We start from the raw sequence: 26,399 nt of genomic DNA on the forward strand, positions 1-26,399 counted from the left end.
TAGCCTGACATCAGTCATCGGGAAAATGCTGAAATCCATTGTTAAGGATGTGGTAACAGAGCACTTAGAACATCATAATATGATTAGACAGAGACAACATGGTTTTATGAAAGGGAAATCGTGTTTGACAAATTTATTAACGTTTTCTGAGAATGTAACTAGCAGGGTAGATAAAGGGGAACCAGTGGATGTAGTATATTTGGATTTTCAAAAGGCATTTGATAAGGTGCCACATAAAAGGTTGTTACACAAGATAAGGTCTCATGTGGTTGGGGGTAATACATTAGCATGGATAGAGGATTGGTTAACGGACAGAAAACAGAGTAGGGATAAATGGGTTGGCAGGCTGTAACTAGTGGGGTGCCGCAAGGATCAGTCCTTGGGCCTCAGCTATTTATAATCTATATTAATGACTCAGATGAAGGGACTGAATGTAATGTATCCAAGTTTGCTGACGATACAAAGCAAGGTGGGAAAGTAAACTGTGAGGAGCACACAGAATCTGCAAAGGGATATAGACAGGTTAAATGAGTGGGCAAGAAGGCGACAGATGGAGTATAATGTGAGGTTATTCACTTTGGTAGGAAGTTTAGAAAAACAGAATAATTTTTAAATGGTGAGAAACTATTAAATGTTGGCGTTCAGAGAGACATCCTCGTACAGGAAACACAAAAAGTTAGCTTGCAGGTACAGCAGGCAATTAGGAAAGCAAATGGCATGTTGGCCTTTATTGCAAGGGGGTTGGAGTACATGAGTAAGGAAGTCTTACTACAATTGTACAGGGCTTTGGTGAGACCTCACCTGGAGTACTGCATACAGTTTTGATCTCCTTATCTAAAGAAGGATATAATTGCGTTAAAGGTGGTGCATCGAAGGTTCACTAGATTAATTCCTGGGATGAGAGGGATGTCCTATGAGGAGAGGTTGAGTAGAATGGGCCTATACTCTCTGGAGTTTACAAGAATGAGAGGTGACCTCATTGAAACATATAAGATTCTGAGGGGGCTTGACAGGGTAGACGTCGAGAGGTTGCTTCCCCTGGCTAGAACTAGGGGACATGGTCGCAGGATAAAGGGTCGGCCATTTATGACTGGGATGAGGAGGAATTTCTTCACTCAGAGGGTTGTGAATCTTTGGAATGCTCTACCCCAGAGGACTGTGGATGCTGAGTCGTTGAGTACATTCAAGGCTGAGATAGATAGATTTTTGGACTCTAGGGGAATCAAGGGATATGGGGATCGGGCGGGAAAGTGGAGTTGAGGTCGAAGATCAGCCATGATCTGATTGAATGGCGGAGCAGGCTCAAGACGCTTTACCGCCTACTCCTGCTCCTATTTCTTATGTTCTTATTTTCTTATGAGCATCCACAGCCCTCTGGGGTAGAGAATCCCAAAGATTCACAAACCTCTGAGTGAAGAAATTTTTCCTCATCTCTGTCCTAGATGGCTGGCCCCTTATCTTAAGACTATGACCCCTAGTTCTAGACTCTCCAGCCAGGGGAAACATCCTCTCAGCATCTACCCTGTCAAGCCCTCTAAAAATTTTATACGTTTCAATGAGATCGCGTTTCATTCTTCTAAACCCCTTCTAAGGTAAGTATATCTTTCCTCAGGTAAGGAGATCAAAAAAGTGCACAGTACTCCAGATGCGCAAGAGAATTGGAGGAGCGCAGAGATCTCGGAGGGTTGTAGGTCTGGAGGAGGTTAAAGAGATTGGGAGGGGTGAGGCCATGAAGGGATTTGAATGCAAGGATAAGAATTTTTAAATCAAGGCATTGAGGGATCGGGAGCCAATATAGGTCAGAGAGCACAGCAGTGATGGGTGAACAGGACTTGTTGCAAGTTAGGATACGGGCAGCAGAGTTTTGGATGAGCTCAAGTTTATGGAGGGTGGTAGCATGTACTCTGTAAGAAAACATTTCATGAAAGATTGCAAACTTCTTGCATAAGATAAAAATGAATCTGAAAGGAAAATAAAAAATGCTAGAAATACACAGCAAGATCCAGGATTTGGATGGAGAACTTTTGTCAGAACTGGAACAATTGAGAAGACAAAGTGTTTGGCTTAAAACCTTATTGTCTTTTCTCTTCACAAATGCTGACAGCCTTGGTGTGTATTTTCAGGTAGAATAATCTTCCTGGCTTCAAACTGAAATTCATAATGTGAACAAGTGACCTGTTTGTTCACAGTATTCGGCATGGGGGTGAACGGAAAGACCATCACAATCTTTACAATATTACTGGTTTTGACGACTATAATAGTACAAGTTTATAGAGACTCATCTCGGAGATCAGACTTCTTGAACCCTTTGGAAGTGACCCCAGTTGAAGACTGTGCTAGACCTGAACTGCATCATCACATCGGGTGGCACCACTTCAGGTTATTGTAAAGTAGAGTTCAAACTTTTCAATGTGGCGGGCCCCTGCTAATGTCAACACTCTCCCAGGGACTCTCTGAAAATATGAACACGCACCTGGGAAGCACCTGCAAATACTGACACACTCTGAGGGACCCCCTAAAAACACTGACCCACTCCCATGGACCCTGTGCAAATACTGACCCACTCCCAGGGACCCTCTGCAGATACTGACCCACTCCCATGGACCCTCTGCAAATACTGACCCACTCCCAGGGACCTTCTGCAGATACTGACCCACTCCCATGGACCCTCTGCAAATACTGACCCACTCCCAGGGACCCTCTGCAAATACTGACCCACTCCCATGGACCCTCTGCAAATACTGACCCACTCCCAGGGACCCCCTGCAAATACTGACCCACTCCCAGGGACCCCCTGCAAATACTGACCCACTCCCAGGGACCCTCTGCAGATACTGACCCACTCCCAGGGACCCCCTGCAAATACTGACATATTCCCAGGGACCCTCTGCAAATACTGACCCACTCCCAAGGACCCCCTGCAAATACTGACATATTCCCAGGGGCCCTCTGCAAATACTGACCCACTCCCAGGGACCCCCTGCAAATACTGACCCACTCACAGGGACCCTCTGCAGATACTGACCCACTCCCATGGACCCTCTGCAAATACTGACCCACTCACAGGGACCCTCTGCAGATACTGACCCACTCCCAGGGACCCTCTGCAAATACTGACATATTCCCAGGCACCCCTGCAAATTCAAGGACCTCTCACCGCCACCTTCTGAAGGATGGTATCAGCCACCCAAAGCAAAACAGAGCTGCAAATGCAGAAAATGTTATTTATTAGTATACGGAGCAACAGAGACAACACGCTGGTTGATTAATAAATACAGGAAAATGTAGAATGCAGAATTCTCAAAATGATGTGCTCACAACCCATGGTCTGCTCGACCTCCGACAGACTGGAATGCGATGATCTCCGGTCATCCCCAATCACATCCCTGTTGATCTGTAGGCCTTCTGCAGATCCTGTGCCCTAACATATTGCCTCAATTACTAAATTCCCCAGCAGTCTCTGTGATACCTCCGCAGTTTCACAACACAGTTAATCATGAAGTAGCAATTAAATATATAATGTTTGGGAGTTGTCACTGGTCAGTGAAATCTTCATTTAATAGAAACCTTTTAATTGGAACAACTCTCAGGCAAGCTGCTCTCAGCAACCAGTAGAGTCAATTTTGTGATAAATCTTCCAATTAAACTTTCTAAGCAAACACTATTCATATAACAAAAGCTTCTCATTGAACTGCTCCTATAATCAACCTGGGTACTACATTTAATCTATTGTTCTCTCTCCTTTACAACAACAAACAATAACATGCAATTATATAGCGCCTTTAATGCAGTAAAACGTCCTAAGGTGCTTCACAGGAGCGTTATCAGACAAAAATTGACACCGAGCCAAAGAAGGAGGCATTAGGACAGGTGACCAAAAGCTTTGTCAAAGAGGTAGGTTTTAAGGAGGGTCTTAAAGGAGAGAGATGAAGAGGCAGAGGGGTTTAGGGAGGGAATTCCAGAGCTTCGGGCCTAGATGGCTGAAGGCACGGCCACCAATAGTGGGGCGAAGGAAGTCGGGGATGCGCAAGAGGCCTGAGTTGGAGGAACGCAGATTTCTCAGAGGGTTGTAGGAGGTTACAGAGATAGGGAGGGGCGAGGCCATGGAGGGATTTGAAAACAAAGATGAGAATTTTAAAGTTGAGATGTTGGTGGATTGGGAGCCAATGCAGGTCAGCGAGCACAGGGGTGATGGGTGAACGGAACTTGGTGCGAGATAGGATACAGGCAGCAGAGTTTTGGATGAGCTCAAATTTATGGAGGGTGGAAGATGGGAGGTCGGCCAAGAGAGCACTTACATACATTACACTAAAGGTGACTAGTACTTTACAAGGGGAGGGATGTTAGTGCCACAAAATGGGCATTTTAAGCAGCAAGTGTCACCATCAAGCACTCGAGAGTCAGGTACAGCAGAGGTCAGACACAAAGTTAAACTCCCTTTACTCTGTTTCAACAATGTTCCTTAGCCCTGCACCCAGCAGAGGACCCCATCCCTGCTTCCCACTCGTCATCCCTGCAGAAGACATCCAGCCATAAGTGCTAAAGTGGGGGCAGTTTTCACAGTGGGCCCATTCCCATTAGGAACTGAGTTGAAAGTGCCAAAACTAATCTCATATAGGACCCTTGCAACCATCAGACTGAGGAAACTTTCAGAGCATCAGTCTGTGCTGGACTCAAACTCAGACCCCAGATGTGAAATGACAGTATTTCAACCCTCTGCCATCCAGCTGCTCCTTGCATGTTCCAAGAACATACTTCCTGCATGGCTCTAAATAGTAGTCTGAGAGATGGTCTCCTGTATAACCAATTAGAACCATTGGAATTTCCAGCACAGAAGGAGACCATTCAGCCCATCGTGCCTGTGCTGGTTCTCTGCTCGAGCAATCCAAAACATCTGATTAGACATCTCATCTGAAAAAAACGACACCACTGACAGTGCAGCACTCTCTCAGTACTGACCCTCCGACAGTGCAACGCTCCCTCAGTACTGACCCTCCGACAGTGCAGCGCTCCCTCAGTACTGACCCTCCGACAGTGCAGCGCTCCCTCAGTACTGACCCTCCGACAGTGCAGCGCTCCCTCAGTACTGACCCTCCGACAGTGCAGCGCTCCCTCAGTACTAATCCTCCGACAGTGTAGAGCTCCCTCAGTACTGACCCTCCGACAGTGCAACACTCCCTCAGTACTGACCCTCTGACAGTGCAACGCTCCCTCTGTACTGACCCTCCGACAGTGGAACACTCCCTCAGTACTGACCCTCCGACAGTGCAGCACTCCCTCAGTACTAATCCTCCGACAGTGCAGAGCTCCCTCAGTACTGACCCTCCGACAGTGCAGAGCTCCCTCAGTACTGACCCTCCGACAGTGCAGCGCTCCTTCAGTACTGACCCTCCGACAGTGCAGCGCTCCCTCAGTACTGACCCTCTGACAGTGCAGCGCTCCCTCAGTACTGACCCTCCGACAGTGCAACGATCCCTCAGTACTGACCCTCTGACAGTGCAACGCTCCCTCTGTACTGACCCTCCGACAGTGGAACACTCCCTCAGTACTGACCCTCCAACAGTGCAACGCTCCCTCTGTACTGACCCTCCGACAGTGGAACACTCCCTCAGTACTGACCCTCCAACAGTGCAGCGCTCCCTCAGTACTGACCCTCCGACAGTGCAGCGCTCCTTCAGTACTGCACGCAAGTGTCAGCCTAGATTATGTGTTCATAATCTGGAGTGGGGCTTAAACCCACAACCTTCTGACTCCGAGACAAGAGGGCTGTCACTGAGCCAAGGCTGACACTGAAGAATATTTCTCCTCCTAATTCTAAAATGCTAGACCAGCAGAATCAGCAGTCAAGCTGGCATCATATAGAGATGCAATTCCATTTACTCTTCAGAACAAGCCTTTGAAAATTTTCACCGTGCATCAAGATCAATATTCAATCTAAGTATTTGTCCAGCTCTGTGATACAGCTGTGGTGGCTTGTTGTCAGTCCATTTATTAAAAACTAAGTGGTTTATACTGAAAACTAATACCATCTGTGACACCATCATGGTCAGGGATGGCCTCATTGGCAAAACCAAATCTGGACCTCAAATCCAAGAGTATCTAAGAAAGAGCTGGAATTAGAACTCATTAAAACTCAAATGAAGACTGCCAGAAGTTCTAAGAATTCTTTTTACTTGCAATTCTCAACAGCCTTTGGAGAGGAACCTTTTACCTAACAGACTTGCCACTTAATGTTCTGTAAAATCAGTCAATGCATCTTTCGCATTCCAACCAGATAAGCTGGGTGTGCAGATGCGCGGTGTAAGTGCAATAAAATTTTCATCTAACGTTCAGAAAATGTTAGGATTCTAACATTCAAAATTGGAAAAGTAGTGCACATTGGAAAATGCCAAATCATGGACCACTTAAAAAGAAAGGTAAAATTTTCAAGGTAGTCCTGGAGTTAATCCATTATCTAAGGCTGAAAGGCTGTAGAAATGCTATAATTTTTGTGAAGAAAACCTACTAAAGTTATGTATGTATAAAGATTACACTCCTGGGTCAGTCAGTTGCCTTTTTTGCTGTTTAACAGATTCACCATTTGCCACTGTTGTATTGTTAAGAAACGATTCTTTGTGAAAATAGAGATGGCTGCGTATTTGAGCAAATGATCGCGAATTAGTTTCTGTGTAAAAAGCTGTGCATCGACAGGCAGTGTGGATGGGTGTGAAGTGGCTTAATCCATGCAGCATTTTCTCTCCCTTCAATTTTCTCCCCTTCCCTGGCCTCTCCTGAATGTAGTGTCTTTTTTTTTATTCGTTCACGGGATGTGGGCATCGCTGGCAAGGCCGGCATTTATTGCCCATCCCTAATTGCCCTTGAGAAGGTGGTGGTGAGCCGCCTTCTTGAACCGTCTCAGGTTGAGGTGTGACTGTCAAGGGCGTCACATCCAAGCCCTGTCCTGCTCTCCTGTATTTCCTGCATAACTGACTGGATAGTGAATCATAAGCAGGAACCCTGCCTGGTTTTTCATCTCCCTGCTGGGGGAAGGAATGCTGCCCCCAATGGTAGTGCTCCCTCTGACACCCTGACTTTGGTTACCTCCCTAAGGTGGCATATCTTTTATGTAAAGCAAAATCAAAAATACCACCCACAATAATTTGTCTGAAATGGCTAATCTTTACAAGACTGACACCAATTTAGAAAGAAAGCTTACCCTATCTGAGACTACAGCAAGGTTATCTGTATGAAGATTGATGAAGATACTGTCAGGGGAATTCACTTGTATTATTTTTCATGCAAATCCAAACTGACTGATGAAGGGAACCAACATTATACCTCCTTTCAAACACTGGAGGGAACAATAGATAGAGACTGTGTGGGTTGTGACATATGTAGAGCAGAAAATATTATATTGGAAGTGAATAATTCTCACTGATATTTGATTCATGGGGCACTGGCACCAGTACTGGGAAAAGAGGGAGCTGTTCCATTGGGATGGGCTCCACTTAAACCGGGTGAATCGAATAACTAGGGCTGTAGATAGGCCTTTAAACTATAAAGGGGGGGGGAGGGGTCAGGTAATGGGAAATTTAGAACTCTAATGAGAAAAGTCAAGGTAATAGAGCAGTGTAGCTATTTGGGTAAAGATAAGCAGAGTGTGGCAGGAAGGGACAGAGAGTTTACCAATAATTGTGCATCAGCAAATAAGGTCAAAGCAGGAAAAAAACGGTAAAAAGTCAAAACTAAAGGCACTTTTTCTGAATGCACTGAGCATTCGTAACAAGACAGATGATTAGTTGCACAAATAGAGATAAATGGGTTTGATCTAATAGTCATTACAGAGATGTGGTTGCAAAGTGACCATTGTTGGGAACTAAATAGTTGAGGGTACATGATGTTTAGAAAAGACAGGCAGAATGGAAAAGGAGGGGGTGTAGCCCTAATAATAAAGGATGATATATGGACAGTGGTGAGAAAGGATCTTGGCTCGGAAGATCAGGAAGTAAAATCAGTATGGGTGGAAATAAGAAACAACAAGGGGCAGAAAACTCTGGTGGGAGTAGTTTATAGGCCCCCTAATAGTAGCTATACCATTGGACAGAGTATTAATCAAGAAATAATAGGAGCTTGTTACAAAGGTAATGCAGTAATCATGGGAACTTTAATCTTCATATAGACTGGGCAAATCAAATTGGCAATGGTAGTCTGGAGGACGAGTTCATGGAATGCATTCAAGACGGTTTCCTAGAACAATACGTCATGGAACCAACCAGGGAAAAGGTTATTTTACATCATGTATTGTGTAATGAGACAGGGTTAATTAGTAATCTCATTGTAAAAGATCCTCTGGGGAAGAGTGATCATAATATGATAGAATTTCACATTGAGTTTGAGAGTGACATACTTAAGTCATAAACTAGAGTCTTAAACTTAAATAAAGCGAATTACACAGGTATGAGGGGTGAGTTGGCTAAGGTAGATTAGGAAATTAGATTAAATGGTATGACGGTTGATAAGCAACGTTCAAAGAAATATTTCAATATTCTCAACAAATACACATTCCATTGAGAAATAAAAACTCCATGGGAAAAGTGATCCATCCGTGGCTAACTAAAGAAGTTAAGGATAGTATCAGATTAAAAGGAGAGGCCTATAATGTTGCCAAGAAGGGAAGTAAGCCTGAGAACTGGGAGAGTTTTAGAAACCGCCAAAGGACGACCAAAAAATTGATAAAAAGGGAGAAAATAGAATATGAAAGTAAACTACAAAGGAATATAAAAACATATTGTAAGAGCTTCTACAGTATGTAAAAGTATCTAAAAAGTAAGAGAGATGCAAAAGTAAACATTAGTCCCTTAGAGGCTGAGACAGCAGAAATTATAATGGGCAATCAGGAAACGGCAGATGCGTTAAACAAATATTTTGTATCTGTCTTCATAGTAGAAGACACAAAAAGCATACCAGAAATAATGGGGAACCAAGTGGCTAATGAGAGTGAGGAACTTAAAGTAATTAATATCAGTAGAGAAAAAGTACTTGAGAAACTAATGGGACTAAAAGGCGATAAATCCCCTGCACCTGATGAATTTTTTTTTATTCGTTCATGGGATGTGGGCGTCGCTGGCAAAGCCAGAATGTATTGCCCATCCCTAATTGCCTTTGAGAAGGTGGTGATGAGCCGCCTTCTTGAACCGCTGCAGTCCGTGTGATGAAGGTTCTCCCACAGTGCTCCGAGGGTTTTAAAAGAGGTGTCTGCAGAGATAGTAGATGCATTGGTTATGATCTTCCAAAATTCCTAGATTCTAGAATGGTCCCAGTGGATTGGAAAGTAGCAAATGTAACCCTGCTATTCAAGAAAGGAGGGAGAGAGAAAACAGGGAACTGCAGGCCAATTGGCCTGACATCAGTCGTCGGGAAAATGCTGGAAGCATAGATAGAGGATTGGTTAACGGAGAAAACAGAGAGTAGGGATAAACAGGTCATTTTCAGGTTGGCAGGCTGTAACTAGTGGGGTACCGCAAGGATCGGTGCTTGGGCCTCAGCTATTTACAATCTATATTGATGACTTAGATGAAGGGACCAAGTGTAATGCATCCAAGTTTGTTGATGATACAAAGCTAGGTGGGAAAGTAAGCTGTGAGGAAGACACAAAGAGTCTGCAAAGGGATATAGACAGTTTAAGTGAGTGGGCAAGAAGGTGGCAGATGGAGTATAATGTGGGGAACCCGCACCTCTGGGTTTCCCATCTGGAAATCCTACCCCCCACCCCCAACTCTCTTCACGGCCCCGAGTAAATATCATGGCCCAAGTGATAGAAAAGAAGGAAAGACGACCTCAGGACGTCCCAAAGCACTTTACATCCAATAAAGTACTTTTTGAAGTGTAGTCAGTGTTGTAATGTAGGAAACATGGCAGCCAATTTGTGGACAGCAAGTCCCACAAACAGCATAATAATCATCAGATAATCTGTTTTAGTGATGTTGGTTGAAGGATAAATATCGGCAAGGAAACTAAGAACAACTCCCCTGCTCTTTTTCGAAATAGTCCCGTGGGATCTTTTACAGCCACGGTTTAACATCTTATCCGAAAGATGACACCTCCGATAATGCAGCACTCCCGCAGTGCTGCACGGGAGTGTCAGCCTAGGTTTTGTCTCTAGAGTAGGACTTGAAATGACAACCTTCTGACTCGAAAGCGAGAGTGCGACCACTGAGCCACGACTGATATCATGGAACATTTTAGCATCTCCATCAAATCCATAACAGTCTCCAAACCAACACTGAAGATTCATTTTCTTTCCACTTCATGAAAACAGTAAAACCAATAAACAAGGAACTTGGGTGTGAATTTCCTATTAGGAAAGTTAAACAAATTAAATTCATTATTTGCATTGGAAAGCAAATGGTTTCAAGCCAGAGAATTGTTTCCTATAATATTAAATGTTAATGAGATATTTAATCGAAATGAACTTTTATTTCACTTCATGTTTCCATCCCGGCTGCTGTAGAGTATAATTAATTGGTTCGCTTTAACTTTACAAGAACTTTCCTGTTAATCCACAGTCTGAGCAGTTATTAGAATGTCTTCAATCCTTAGTATTAATTATTATATGAATCCTACAGGGCATAACTATGGCACGGGATGAAATGTAAGTGTTAGAGCACTGGAATTAGGAGATGGTTATTGCAGTCTCTAACATCAGATGTAATTGGAATCTGCCAGAGGTGGTTAAGTCATATTGCAGGTGGTAGTGTTCAGCAACATTCGCTGGTCAAGATGATTTATTAAGTGCTGCAGAGGGCAGTTTGGCAGGAAGAATGCTCAACTTCAACCTTAAGAACTGCAACCCAGTCCTACTCATGACCCAGTAATAAATTTCCCTGTGCTGTGGTACAAAGCCATACAGGCCAGGAATGCTTTAGATTCAATCCCTGCTCTGTGCTGAGTTAGTTGATCTCACTCAGGAAGGCAGGAAGGACTATTTTGAAAGTCCTACCAAAGGGGCAAGAAGCAGATTGTAAGAAGCTCTTGCCTATTCCCGATTTCCTTTGCCCCACCATTGGCGGCCGTGCCTTCAGCTGTTTAGGCCCCAAGCTTTGGAATTCCCTCCCTTAACCTCTCTGCCTCTACCTCCTCTACGACACTCCTTAAAACCTACCTCTTTGACCAAACTTTTGGTCACCTGTCCTAATGTCTCCTTACGTGGCACGGTGTCAAACTTTGGCTGATTACGCTCCTGCGAAGTGCCTTGGAACATTTTACTACGTTAAAGGCGCTATATAAATGCAAGTTGTTGTTGAATAACCACTGAATTCTATTAGGGATCTTGAGTGACTGAACACCTTTAGCTTTTCATACAGCTTAACAAATGATTAAGGGGCGATCTAATTGAGATGATTTAAAGGACTTGCTAGGGTAGATAGAGAGAAACTATTTCCTCTGGTGGGGGAGCCCAGAACAAGGGGGCTTAACCTTAAAATTAGAGCTAGGCCGTTCAGGGGTGATGTCAGGAAGCAATTCTTCACACAAAGGGTAGTGGAAATCTGGAACTCTCTCCCTCAAAAAGCTGTGGATGCTGGGGGTCAATTGAAAATTTCAAAACTGAGATTGATAGATTTTTGTTCAGCAAGGGTATTAAGAGTAATGGAACCAAGGCGGGTAGATGGAGTTGAGATTCAGATCAGCCATGATCTAATTGAATGGCAGAGCAGGCTCGATGGGCTGAATAGCAAAATGTGACCTTTACCCTCTGTACAAGTGCCTGCCGCCTTTTTTACGGTGACGGATAGCATGGTGTCCGAATGCCCTGCTGTGGCGAGGCGAGACACATCATTAACATATTCAAATCAGTGCAATTGGGCGCCCAATTTAAAATTCACTGTTGCTGTGCAGGTTTCCCAGGGGTCGGGAAACCAGGCAGTGAAAGGGAGAGGGGAGCTGTCGGCCCCACAAGGTAAGTGCCTTTTTCCGGCTTTGTGGGCCAGGAGAAGCAGGAATGCTCCCCCCGGCCGCTCAAGGAAGCCTTCAACCTCCCCCCTGCTAATCACGGCCTCTCTCTCTCCCCTCCCAATCGCCGACATCCCACCCTCCTCCAGCCCTGAGGTCCTTTCTTGCCCCCCCAAGCCTCAATGTCCGAACTTCCCCCCCCACCCCACACCCCCCTGCCACAATGGCCGACCTTTCACCCTCCCGATTGCCGGGGACCGTCCCCAGGCTGTCCAGTTGGTCAGCTGCCGGGCGGGAAATGGATCCAAAAAATGATGATTTCGGGCAGGACCTCCGCATTCTTCAGTCATTTTTGGCCTCCCCCGCACCCTCCCCACCTCCCTGTAAATATCGGGGCCATTGTCTCTTTCGCCCTTCGAGATGTTTCTAAAAGAGGTGATGAAATGCAGTACAAGTACAGGCCTCTCTTTCTTCTCTAAAATAAAAGTCATTGAAAGATTTAGGGGCATTCGAAGTGCTTTGCCTGTCTGCCTTCTATCAGGCATAAAACCCTACTAATAGATGGCTATGATATTCGGGTTATAAAGTGGAAGGAATGGTCTGGTGCTGCTCGAGTTGAGAGAACATGAGCCATTATTAACCACAACCACAAAAAATGTTTGATCCATTAAAGTACAGCTTTGCAAAGTACCAGGTTTGAATAATGTATGGACTGTGGATATCTGATGGAATTCTGTTCACACAGAAATAGATTTCAGTTATGGAAAAGATGAATTACCATCACAAAAGAATGACTGGGCAAACAAATTCACTACCAGTTCTCCTAACCCGGTTCCTGTCATGTTTTGCAAACCCCCCTCTTTCACATTCCCCCCCGTATCTTGTACCTTTTCCATACACCAAGGGTGGACAGGCAGCTTGCCCTCAGGGCTCAGCCAATGGCAGTTCAACCAGACCTTTCAAACTGCTGTTGGATTGATTCCGATTTTCCTTCTCTGCCTGCCGTCCTTACCTGACAGACATCACTGAGCTATACGTGGGAAGAGTGGAGGGACAGGAGATTGGGGGTGCAAGCTACATCACTACTAGTAACATTCACCACGTGTCTCCCTCTACTGTATATCTCTCCAATTCTTCCCCTTGTTTTTGTCCAAATTTGATCCACGTAAATCGCAGCAGTGAAGCTTTGCAGCATTGCTGGAACCAAAGCATGTCACAAAAAAAACTTGAATGCTAATTTAATCACAACTTCAAACCAAATCATCATATTACCATCAGCATCCTGGATCTGCATCGGGAAAAGGAGAATTGTGTGTGCCTGCCAAGTTTTCGTCAAAGCCAATTCTAGTGAACACCCCGTGTATTTAACGGCTGTCCAGGGACTGGAGATGCCACAAATTTGAAGGATATCTGTTTGTAGAAGAGTGTTCCAGTTTATCACACTGAAGCGTCAGAGTTTTTTTTTTAATCATTTAATGGCTTGAAAGTCGTAATTCTCGCCGATAAACAAGTCAAGGGTTTAGTAATGATCAGCGAAGCATCTTCTCGTCTTTTTCTGTCATGAGGGGGTGCTGCTCTTTCAGTTAGTAGCGGGTCTGAATTGCGATGCCTTACCAATTTGAAGTTATTAGCCAAGATGTCAGCTGTGGCTCAGCGGTAGAACTTTCGCTTCTGAGTCAGAAGGCTGTGGGTTCATAATTCCACTCCAGGGACTTGAGTATATAACCTAGGCTGTCACTACAGTGCAGTACTGAGGGAGTGCTGCACTGCCTGAGGTGGAGTCTTTTGGACGGCACGTTAAACCGAGGCCCCGTCTGCCCTCTCAAGTGGAGGCAAACGATCTCATGGCATTATTTTGAAGAAGAGCAGGGAAATTCTCCCCAATGTCGTGGCCAATATTTATCCCTCAACGAACAGCACTGAAACAGGTTATCTGGTCATTATCTTGTTGCTGTTTGTGGGAGCTTGCTGTGTGCAAATTGGCTGCCACGTTTCCTACATTAAAACAGTGACTACACTTCAAAAGTACTTAATTGGCTGTAAAGTGCTTTGGGACATCCTGAGGACCTGAAAGGCAATATATAAATGCAAATTTTTCTTTATTAGAGAGTTTCTGACAACTACAGAAGAAAGAAAAAGAATTTACATTTATATAGCACCTTTCACGACCTCAGGACGTCCCAAAGCGCTTTACAGCGAAGCAAATGGCGGAGTGGCGTAAATCAACCAGCAGGTTCTAGAGATTTGCAACTCGCAGCGTACGTTATTTTCTCAGCAAGATCCAGTCCAACATGTGAAGATACCTAGCCCTGCAGTACAAGGATACGTCCACAGTACTGTACAGTATATTCCCCAGCCTGCTGCACTGCTTGCTTTCCCAGTCTCTGTACAATTCAACGGTTCCTTTAACTTGAGAAAACATAACTTGTGCACCTTGTTTATTCACCGGTGGAAAGATCGAATCTCTAAGATAACATTTCATTCAATTACTTTTTGTATTGAATTGGTTTTTACAAATAATCCTCATATGCTCTGCAACCTCAGAATAAGGTCTTAGGGGAGGCAGTCTTTCTACCGAAACTGTTCTTTGCACAACATGAAAACAAACATGGAGATATTAACATTAGTACAAACATGTTAGTAGACACAACTCTCAATCAAAATGCCTTCTCAGTTACAAGCCTGCTGGTCCTAAACTCCTACTTTATTTCTATACAGCTCCTGGTGTTTGGAACATTTATTGTTAGATAGAAACATAGAACTTTACAACACGTTAGGAGGCCTCTTGGCCATTCGTTTCTGTTCTAGCTCTTTACTAGAGCAATCCAAAATTAATTCCACTGTCCCCCCTCTCTCCCCATGGCTCTATAATCTTCCACTGCTTCAAATGTTCATTGATTATTCACTTAAAAGATGCAATGGTCTCTGCCTCAACTAACCACTACTGTAGCAAAGCAGACCAGGCCCCAACAACTCTCAACATGAAGACACTTCTCCTAAACTGTCTCCTCACTTTCTCAGTTGCAACATTAAATTGATGATTCCTTGTCATCGGCTCCCCAGAGAAAATTATCTTTCCCTCATTACCTTATGAAAACCTTTCATAATATTAAAACCGCTTATAAATCTCCTCTAGCCTCCTCTGCTCCATTGGAAATAGTCCCAGTGCCACAAGTCCCTCATCATAACTATAGCTTTTCATGTGAAAGAAAGCAAACATATGAAACCAAAGTCCAGGAAAAGACCAGATGGTCCATCAAGTCTGTCCTATACTCTCACGGTGTGACTTCTGTACATTATGTCCTCAACCCCTACCCTCCCCAAATCACCAGTCATAGAGAGAATCAAAAAAACAGAGAAAAGAATCTTAGGCCAATGTAGGAAAAATCTCTGGAAAATTCCTCTCCGACCCCCGGAGGCAAGCAAACCATTTCCAGGAGACCATGGTGACTGGGAGGCACATCCTCCACTGCCGCACCTGCTCTGTGAAGATATGTTGACCACACTCAGGAATGTTTGCAACAATTTTCTCTTCTTTTTTGTTTCTCCCAGGAGATTGTATGACTGGTGACTGGGGGAAGGGGGAGGGGGACTGAGGTTGGGGGGGGCATAATGTGCAGAAGTCACACCATGCAGCAATCTGCGGTCACTGCATTCTTGTTAAAGGAACTGATTTGTACACAGACTAGGAAAGGACTGTACAGTACTGTGGCCTTACTCTTGCAATGCAAAGCTAAGTATCTTCACATGCTATGCTAAGGCCTAGAGTTGATGTATTATGGGCTGGCAACTTGTCCCAGTGGTCGATGACTCTCTGCGAGAAGCAGTACCTCCTGACATCTAACCCAGTTCTAAGTTTTTAATTCATTCTTGGGATGTGGGGATCACTGGAAAGATCAGTATTTATTGCCCACCCTTCATTGCCCTAAGAAAGTGGTGGTGAGCCATCTTCTTGAACTACTTCAGCAGTTTAGTACAACTGAGTGGCTTGCTAGACCACTTCAAAGGGCAGTTAAGAGTCAACCACATTGGTGTGGGACCAGAGTCACAAAGAGGCTAGACCGGGAAAGGACAGCAGGATTCATTCCTTAAAGGACATCAGTGAATCGGTTGTGTTTTTACAACAATCCAATAGCTTCATGGTCACTGTTTACTGATGCAAGCTTTATATTTCCATATTTTTAAAACTGAATTCAAATTCTCAAACTGCCATGGTGGGATTTAAATAACTTATAATCATGATCCCTAGTCCTCCCTAATCTTACGTGGACCGAATCTAATCCTTTAATCCTTTCACTATTTTGAAGACCTCAATCAAATCTCTTTACATCTAGGGACAACAGTAAATAAGTAAATATGTAAATAATCAGGGTAATTAATTAGATCTAAAGGGATAAAATTAAAATTAACTAAGTAGAGGATACTAACATTAAAGGGATCCGAATTGCATTAAATAAAAATCTGGTATATATCAAACAGGAGTAAGAGGATACTAAACTAAAAACATATATATATATATATATATATACATAACATAAATAGATAGACTTTTAAGCAAAGTGATAGGACAGCTGAGACCCATTGCCTGCAATTCCTGTGCCATGTGGGAACTCCAGGATGCTGCATGTGTCCTGGATAACCATATGTGCAGGAAGTGCTTCCCGTTGCTCGATCTCGAGCTAGAGGTTTCTGAGCTTGAGGAGCAGCTGGTGTCACCGCAGGGCATACGGGAGACTCAGAATTTCCTGGAGCGCAAGTTCCAGGAGGTGGTCACTCCACAGCCACAGGGAGTTCAGGAGGATAGTAAGTGGGTGGCCATCTAGCAGGGTAGGAAGAGGCGGTCAGTATTGGAATCCTCTGGAGAGTGGCACTCTCAATCAAAAGCAAAATACTGCGGATGCTGGAAATCTGAAATAAAAACAGAAAATGCTGGAGAAGCTCAGCAAGTGAGGCAGCATCTGTGGAGAAAGAAACAACATTTCAGGTCAAAGACCTTTCATCAAGTCTGACGAAAGGTCTTCGACCTGAAATGTTAACTCTGTTTCTTTCTCCACAGATGCTGCCTCACTTGCTGAGTATTTCCAGCATTTTCTGGTCTTATTTGTGGCATTCTCAAACCGGTTTCCAGTGCTGAATACCGGTGACGGTAATGACAACTCGGGGGGGAGTGCAGTCTACAGCACATGCAACACAGTGTGGGGCAAATGACTGCACGGGGGGCACAGCAAAGTATAGAAATGCAGTGGTCGTTGGGATTCGATAGTCAGGGGGATAACCAGGCATTTCTGCAACCGCCAAAGTGAGTCCTGAATGGTGTGTTGCCCCCTCTGGTGCTAGGGTAGAGGATGCAGAACATTTTGCGGGGCAAAGGGGAACAGCCAGAAGTCATGGTCCATGTTGGAACCAATGACATAGGTAGGAAAAGGGTTGAGGTCCTACAGACAGAGCTAGGGAAAAAGTTAAAGACCATGACCTCAAAGGTAGTAATCTCTGAATGACTCCCAGTGCCACATGCTAGTGTGTACAGGAGCAGTACGATAAGACAGGTTAACGCATGGCTGGAAAAATGGTGCAAATGGGAGGGCTTCAGATTCCTGGGCCATTGGGAACAGTTCTGGGGTAGGAGGGACCTGCACAAAATAGACAGGTTGCAACTTAACAGGACTGGGACCAATGTCCTTGCAGGGAAGTTAACTAGTGCTGTGGGGGAGGGTTTAAACTAATTTGGCTGTAGGAGGGGCACCAGGATGAAGCGCTAGGGAGGAGATACAAGGTGCACAGAGAACTGGGAGCGACAAACAGCATTAGAATAAAGAGCAGTTCAGAAATAGGAGGGATCAGACAGGGGGAAAATGCGAGGCAGACTAAGATGGGTTTAGAGTGCATGTGCATAAATGCACGGAGCGTGATAAATAAGGTATATTGCACGTCCCTAATTGCCCTTGAGAAGGAGGTGGTAAGCCGTCTTCTTGAATCACTGCAGTCCGTGTGGTGAAGGTTCTCCCATGGTGTTGTTAGGAAGGGAGTTCCAGGATTTTGACCTAGCGTCGATGAAGGAACGGCGATATATTTCCAAGTCGGGATGGTGTGTGACTTTGAGGGGAACGTGCAAGTGGTGTTGTTCCCATGTGCCTGCTATCCTTGTCCATCTAGGTGGTGGAGGTCATGGGTTTGGGAGGTGCTGTCGAAGAAGCCTTGGCGAGTTGCTGCAGTGCATCCTGTAGATGGTACACACTGCAGCCACCATGCACTGGTGGTGAAGGGAGTGAATATTTAGGGTGGTGGATGGAGTGCCAATCAAGCAGGTTGCTTTGTCCTGGATGGTATCGAGCTTCTTGAGTGTTGCACTCATCCAGGCAAGTGAAGAATATTCCATCACACTCCTGACTTTTGCCTTGTAGATGGTGGAAAGGCTTTGGGGAGTCAGGAGGTGAGTCACTCGCCGCAGAATACCCAGCCTCTGACCCGCTCTTGTAGCCACAGTATTTATGTGGCTGGTCCAGTTAAGTTTCTGGGCAGTGGTGACCCCCAGAATGTTGATGGTGGGGGATTCGGCGATGGTAATGCCATTGAATGTCAAGGGGAGATGGTTGGACTCTCTCTTGTTGGAGATGGTCATTGCCTGGCACTTGTCTGATGCAAATGTTACTTGCCACTTATCAGCCCAAGCCTCGATGTTGTCCAGGTCTTGCTGCATGCGGGCACGGACTGCTTCATTATCTGAGGGGTTGAGAATGGAACTGAACACTGTGCAATCATCAGCGAACATCCCCATTTCTGACATTATGATGGAGGGAAGGTCATTGATGAAGCAGCTGAAGATGGTTGGGCCTAGGGCACTGCCCTGAGGAACTCCTGCAGCTATGTCCTGGGGCTGAGATGATTGGCCTCCAACAACCACTACCATCTTTCTTTGTGCTAGGTATGACTCCAGCCACTGGAGAGTTTTCCCCCTGATTCCAATTGACTTCAATTTTACTAGGGCTCCTTGATGCCACACTCAGTCAAATGCTGTCTTGATGTCAAGGGCAGTCACTCTCACCTCACCTCTGGAATTCAGCTCTTTTGTCCATGTTTGGACCAAGGCTGTAATGAGGTCTGGAGCCGAGTGGTCCTGGCAGAAGATCAAAGATACTTTTACTGCACTGGAAAGGGCCGATGTACTTGAGGGTTCAAAGACTGTGTCTATTTGACTAGAATTAAGGAACAATAGAGGAGCTATTACACTGCTGGGTGTATACTATAGGCCAGCAAATAGTGGGAAGGAGGTAGAGGAGCAAATTTGCAGGCAAATTGCAGAAAGATGCAAGAAATTGAGAGTAGTAATAATGAGGGACTTCAATTATCCCAATATAGACTGAGAAAATAACAGTGTAAAGGGCAATGTGAGGGAGGAATTCCTAAAATGTGTACAAGAGAACTTTCTTGATCAGTGTGTTTTCAGCCCAACAAGGAAGAAACCAGTGCTGGATGTAGTTCTGGGAAATGAAGTTGGTCAAGTGGAGGATGTTTTAGTGGGGGAGCATATGGGAAACAGTGATCACAATATCAATAGGTTTAGAGTAGTTATGGAAAAGGACAAGGAAAAATCAAATGTGACAATACTCAACTGGACGAGGACTAATTTCAGTGATTTGAAAAGTGGTCTGGCCCAAGTGGATTGGAATGAAAGATTGGCAGGTAAAACAGTAATTTAGCAATAGAGATAGTTCAGGTACAGACTGAACACATTCCCACAAGGGGGAAAGGAAGGGCATTGGAAGTAGAGCTCCCTGAACGGCTAAAGGTATAGAGATTAAAATGAAACAGAAAAAGGGGGTTTATGATAAATGTCGGGTTCATAATTCAGTAAAGAACCAAGCTGAATACAGAAAGTACAGGGGTGAACTGAAAAAGGAAATAGGAGGGGCAAAGAGAGTGCATGAGAATAGATTAGTGGCTAACATAAAAGGGAACCCAAAATTCTTTTATAAACATATAAATAGTAAAAGAGTAGTCAAAGGAAGGGTAGGGCTGATTAGGGACCAAAAAGGAGATCTTCTAGAGGATGCAGAGAGCATAGCTGAGGTACTAAATGAGCACTTTACATCTGCTCTCACTAAAGAAGAGGATGCTGCCAATGTCAGAGTAAAGGAAGAGATAGCAGTGAAATTGGATACATTAAAAATAGATAAAGAGGAGGTACTTAAAAGGTTGGCAGCGCTCAAAGTAGAAAAGTCACCCGGACCGGATGGGACGTATACTAGGTTGCTGAGGGAAGTAAGGATGGAAATTGCAGAGGGTCTGGCCACAATCTTCCAATCCTCCTTAGATACAGGGTTGGTGCCAGAGGACTGGAGGATTGCAAATTTTACACCCCTGTTCAAAAAAGGGGAGAGGGATAAACCCAGCAAGTACAGGCCAGTCAATCTAATGGCGGTGGTGTAGAAACTTCTAGAGAAATTAATATGGGCCAAAATTAATTGACACTTGGAAAAATACGGGTTAATAAATGAAAGCCAGCATGGATTTGTTAAAGGAAAATCATGTTTGACTAACTTGATTGAGTTCTTTGAAGAAGTAACTGAGAGGGCTGATGAGGGTAGTGTGGTTGATGTTGTGTACATGGACTTTCAAAAGGTGTTTGATAAAGTACCACATAATAGACTTGTTTGCAAAATTAAAGCCCTTGGGATTAAAGGGGAGGTTGCAGCATTAATACAAAATTGGCTAAGGGACAGAAAGCAGACAGTAGTGGTGAGTGGTTGTTTCTCAGACTGGAGGGTCATATACAGTGGTGTCCCCCAGGGGTCAGTGTTGGCACCACTGGTCTTTTAATATATATTAATGACCTGGACTTGGGTATACAGGACATAATTTCAAAGTTTGCAGATGACATGAAACTCAGAAATGTAGTAAACAGTGAGGAAGATAGCAACAGACTTCAGGAGGACATAGACAGACTGGTGAAATGGGCAGACACAAGGCAGATGTGTGAAGAGAATGAGGAGAGGCAATATAAACTAAATGGTACAATTTTAAATTAGATTCTAGAACAGTCCCAGCAGTCTGGAAGGTAGCAAATGTGACCTCGCTATTCAAGAAAGGAAGGAGAGAGAAAACAAGGAACTACAGGCCAGTTAGCCTGACATCAGTCATCGTGAAAATTATGGAATTCATTATTAAGGAAGTGGTACCAGGGCATTTGGAAAATCATAATATGATTAGGCAGAGTAACGTGGTTTTATGAAAGGGAAATCATGTTTGACAAACCTATTAGAGTTTTTTGAGGATGTAACTAACAGGGTAGATAAAGGGGAAACAGTGGATGTCGTATATTTCGATTTTCAAAAGGCATTCGATAAGGTGCCACGTAAAAGGTTGTTACACAAGATAAGGGCTCATGGGGTTGGGGGTAACATATTAGCATGGAAAGAGGATTGGTTAACGGACAGAAAACAGAGAATAGCGATGAACGGGTCTTTTTCAGGCTGGCAGTCTGTAACTAATGGGGTACCACAAGGATCAGTGCTTGGGCAACAGCTATTTACAATCTATATTAATGACTTAGCTGAAGCGACCGAGTGTAATGTATCCAAATTTGTTGATAATACAAAGCTAGGTGGGAAAGTAAGCTGTGAGGAGGACACAAAGAGTGTGCAAAGGGATATAGACAGGTTAAGTGAGTGGGCAAGAAGGTGGCAGATGGAGTATAATGTAGGGAAATGTGAGGTTATTCACTTTGGTAGGAAGAATAGAAAAACAAAATAGTTTCTCATCATTTAAAAACTATTAAATGTTAGTGTTCAGAGAGACTTGGGCGTCCTTGTACAAGAAACGCAAAAAGTTAACATGTAGATACAGCAAGCAAATAGGAAAGCAAATGGAATGTTGGCCTTTATTGCAAAGGGGTTGGAGTACAAGATAAGGATGACTTGCTACAATTGTACAGGGCTTTGGTGAGACCTCACCTGGAGTACTGCGTACAGTTTTGGTTTCCTTATCTGAGGAAGGTGATACTTCCCTTAGAGGCAGTGCAACAAAGGTTCACTAGATTAGTTCCTGGGATGAGAGGGTTGTCCTATGATGCGAATAGATTGGGCCTATACTCTCTGGAGTTTAGAAGAATGAGAGGTGAACTCATTGAAACATATAAGATTATGAGGTGGCTTGACAGGGTAGATACTGAGAGGTTGTTTCCCTTGGCTGGAGAGTCTGGAACTAGTCACAGGATAAGGGGTCGGCCATTTAAGACTGAAATGAGGAGGCATTTCTTCACTCAAAGGGTTGTGAATCTTTGGAATTCTCTACCCCAGAGGGCTGTGGATGCCAATTCATTGAATATAGTCAAGGCTAAGATCAATAGATTTCTGGACTCCAGGGGAATGAAGGGATATGGGGATCGGGCAGGAAAGTGGAGTTGAGGTCGAAGATCAGCCATGATCTGATTGAATGGCGGAGCAGGCTCGAGGGGCCATGTGGCCTACTCCTGTTCCTATTTCTTATGCTGTTATGTTCTTAAGGGGTGCAGAAACAGAGAGACCTGGGGGTGTATGTACACAAGTCTTTGAAAGTGACAGAAGGCTGTTAAAAAGTCATACGGAACCCTTAGCTTTATAAATAGCGGCACAGAGTACAAAAGCAAGGAAGTTATGCTAAACCTTTGTAAAACACTGGTTCGGCCCTGCTGGAGTATTGTGTTCAATTCTGGACATCACACTTTAGGAAGGATGTCAAGGCCTTAGAGACAGTGCAGAACAGATTTACCAGAATATTACCAGGGATGAGTGACTTCAGTTATGTGGAGAGACTGGATAAGCTGGGATTGTTCTCCTTAGAGCAGAGAAGCTTAAGAGGTAGACAGAGGTGTTCACAATCATGAACGGTTTTGATAGGGTGAAGAAGGAGAAACTGTTTCCAGTGGCAGAAGGGTCGGTAACCAAAGGACACAAATATAAGATGATTGGCAAAAGAACGAGACATGAGGAAATGTTTTTTTATGCAGTGAGTTGTTATAATCTGGAATGCACTGCCTGAAAGGGTGGTGGAAACAGATTCAATAGTAACTTTCAAAAGGGAGTTGGATAAATACTTGAAGGGAAAAAAATTACAAGGCTAAGGGGAAAGAGCAGGGGGGTGAGACTAATTGGATAGCTCTTTCAAAGAGCCAGCACAGGCATGATGGGCTGAATGGCCTCCTTCTGTGCTGTATTACACTATGATACCATGGTAACTTCCAATTGGAACAACCCTCCGAACAGTGGTTTAGCAGACACAAAAAATATTGGATAAAACTTGTTTTCCATTTCTGTGATTGACAAACCTGGATGAATGGCCAAGGTTGCTCGTGTTTGACACCATCAAGGTTGAGAACAGTAGGACAGAAGACTGGATGAATCAAAAAGTTGTGTTTGGGTGATGTCAGAATTCAGACTTGGTTTATAAAGGTTTGTGCTTGGAGAAGGAAGGGGGACTGAGGGAAATAAGTCTTGAAAAGAATGAGGCATGTTGCAGTGAGTATTCACTAACATATTGCAGATTCAGGGGATGTAAAGTCTCCACTGCCTGCTTACCTCTCGTTATATCCTCTCTTATCATTGAAGTAATTTCATCCTCAATCACTAAGGTTACTCCTCCTCCTCTACCAGTTTCCCTATCCTTCCATGGAACTTATAACCTTGTATATTTAGTTCAAACGGAACAAAAGAGGGAAGCTCAGCCCAGTGATTATATTAGCATGGATGATATTCAGAGACATGGAATGTTGCAACGGTGAGGAGTTGGTTGGAAACTGGAGATGAGTCAGATTTAAAAAGAACACTTGTATTCATACAGTGTATCATCATGTTGAAATGAGGTGCAGTGACTCTTATTTAGGCAAATGTGGCAATCATATTGTGCCAGAATACCTGGAGAACTTCCTGTTCTTTTCAAAAGTGCCATGGGATCTTTACTGCCCACTTAAACATCTGACAGGATTTTAATTTAAAGTCTTAACTGAAGTAGAGCACCTACGACAGTGCAGCACTCCCTCAGCACTGCATTCTACTGCCAGCCTAGATTATGAGCTCATGTTCTCAAACCCACAATCACCCGACTCAGAGGCGAGATTGATACCAACAGCACCAAGCTGACACCCAGGAGGATCACCTATCAGAAAGAAAGAAAGACTTGCATTTATATAGCGTCTTTCTTGACCTCAGGATGTCCCAAAATGTTTTACAGCTATTGAATTACTTATGAAGTGTAGTCACTGTTGTAATGCAGGAAACGCAACAGCCAATTCGTCCGATGTCCTCCATGCCCCCCCAACCCCCTCCGATGTCCTCCACAACCCCCTCCCGATCTACTCCCAGCCCCTTTCACATTCCCTTATAGTGCTTCTAATCTTCCTTTTCACATCCCTACTACACTTCCTACGTTCCTCATGAATTTCTTTAGTATTGCTAGCCTTAGTTCCACCTGATGCCTCCGTTTTAAGTTTCAGTTCAGTTTTAGTCTATTTATCCATGGGTCACTGTCCTTTGATGCCCCCCATTCTTGCCCTGCTTCACGTGCAAGTATCATAGGGGGACATCCCGGCCCAGTGGACCTGCATTCTCATCTGAGGTACACTCACACACAGCACATCCCCACATGTCCACACCCCTACACACATTCACAGCAACCCACCGACACACACCCCCACTCACACACACCCTCACCCACATGCAATGTTCTAGCAGGAGCCTCGGCCTGGGGTCATGAAGTCCAATTATACTGACTTTACCACTACTCTGCCTGAGAACTGCTAACTCAGTTCAGACCAGGGATCAAACCTGGGGTTTCCCCAGTCTGTCCGGCTCAGTATCAGTGCTCCATGAAACAGCGGGATCTTTGAGTGAAATCCTTTGGGTAATGTAAGCACATTGTTCAGAGCAGCTGGCTTTTATGTAAAACATGCCTACGTGATGGGAGTTAGAATTAGAGTTCAGAGTTATGGATTCAATCTTCTATATGCAGAAACATGGATAGAATAATAGAAAGACAGAAAGACACAGGGAGAGCTTGATAGAGAGAGAAACAACAGTGATCAGAGCAGGAGAGGTTCACTGAAGGATGGGAGACAGGGAGAGACATACTGAAGGGTGGAAGACAGGGAGAGACATACTGAAGGATGGGAAAGAGAGGGAGAGACGCACTGAAGGATGGGAGACAGAGGGAGAGACACACTGAAAGACAGGAGACAGAGGGAGAGACGCACTGAAGGATGGGAGAGAGAGACTCTCACTGAAGGATGGGAGACGGGGAGATACCCACTGAAGGACGGGAGACAGAGGGAGACTCACTGAAGGATGGGAGAGAGAGACGCACTGAAGGGTGGGAGTCAGAGGGAGAGACACAGTGAAGGATGGGAATAGCAAGGAGAGGTAAAGAAAGAACTTGCATTTATCTCGTGCCTTTCACAACCTTTTTTTTTATTCGTTCATGGGATGTGGGCGTCACTGGCGAGGCCGGCATTTATTGCCCATCCCTAATTGCCCTTGAGAAGGTGGTGGTGAGCCGCCTTCTTGAACCGCTGCAGTCCGTGTGGTGAAGTTTCTCCCGCAGTGCTGTTAGGAAGGGAGTTCCAGGATTTTGACCCAGCGATGATGAAGGAATGGCGATATATTTCAAAGTCGGGATGGTGTGTGACTTGGAGGGGAACATGCAGGTGGTGTTGTTCCCATGTGCCTGCTGCTCATGTCCTTCTAGGTGGTAGAGGTCGCGGGTTTGGGAGGTGCTGTCGAAGAAGCCTTGGCGAGTTGCTGCAGTGCATCCTGTGGATGGTACACACTGAAGCCACAGTGCGCTGGTGGTGAAGGGAGTGAATGTTTAGGGTGGTGGATGGGGTGCCAATCAAGCGGGCTGCTTTATCTTGGATGGTGTCGAGCTTCTTGAGTGTTGTTGGAGCTGCACTCACCCAAGCAAGTGGAGAGTATTCCATCACACTCCTGACTTCTGCCTTATAGATGGTGGAAAGGCTTTGGGGAGTCAGGTGGTGAGTCACTCACCGCAGAATACGCAGCCTCTGACCTGCTCTCGTAGCCACAGTATTTATATGGCTGGTCCAGTTAAGTTTTTGGTCAATGGTGACCCCAGGATGTTGATGGTGGGGGATTCGGCGATGGTAATGCAATTGAATGTCAAGGGGAGGTGGTTAGACTCTCTCTTGTTGGAAATGGTCATTGCCTGGCACTTATCTGGCATGAATGTTACTTGCCACTTATCAGCCCAAGCCTGGATGTTGTCCAGGTCTTGCTGCATGCAGGCTCGGACTGCTTCATTATTTGAGGGGTTGCGAATGGAACTGAACACTGTGCAATCATCAGCGAACATCCCCATTTCTAACCTTATGATGGAAGGAAGGTCATTGATGAAGCAGCTGAAGATGGTTGGGCTTAGGACACTGCCCTGAGGAACTCCTGCAGCAATGTCCTGGGGCTGAGATGATTGGCCTCCAACAACCACTA

General features: G+C 44.7%; 1 protein-coding gene across 1 annotated transcript in view; it reads left to right on the forward strand.

Annotated features, from left to right (window-relative positions):
- Nucleotides 1-26,399, forward strand: part of LOC137335326 (cadherin-22-like) — a 342,572-nt gene that overhangs the window by 242,351 nt on the left and 73,822 nt on the right. The window lies entirely within an intron of this gene.

This window comes from Heptranchias perlo, chromosome 19, assembly GCF_035084215.1.
Source record: "Heptranchias perlo isolate sHepPer1 chromosome 19, sHepPer1.hap1, whole genome shotgun sequence".
NCBI lineage: Eukaryota > Metazoa > Chordata > Chondrichthyes > Hexanchiformes > Hexanchidae > Heptranchias > Heptranchias perlo.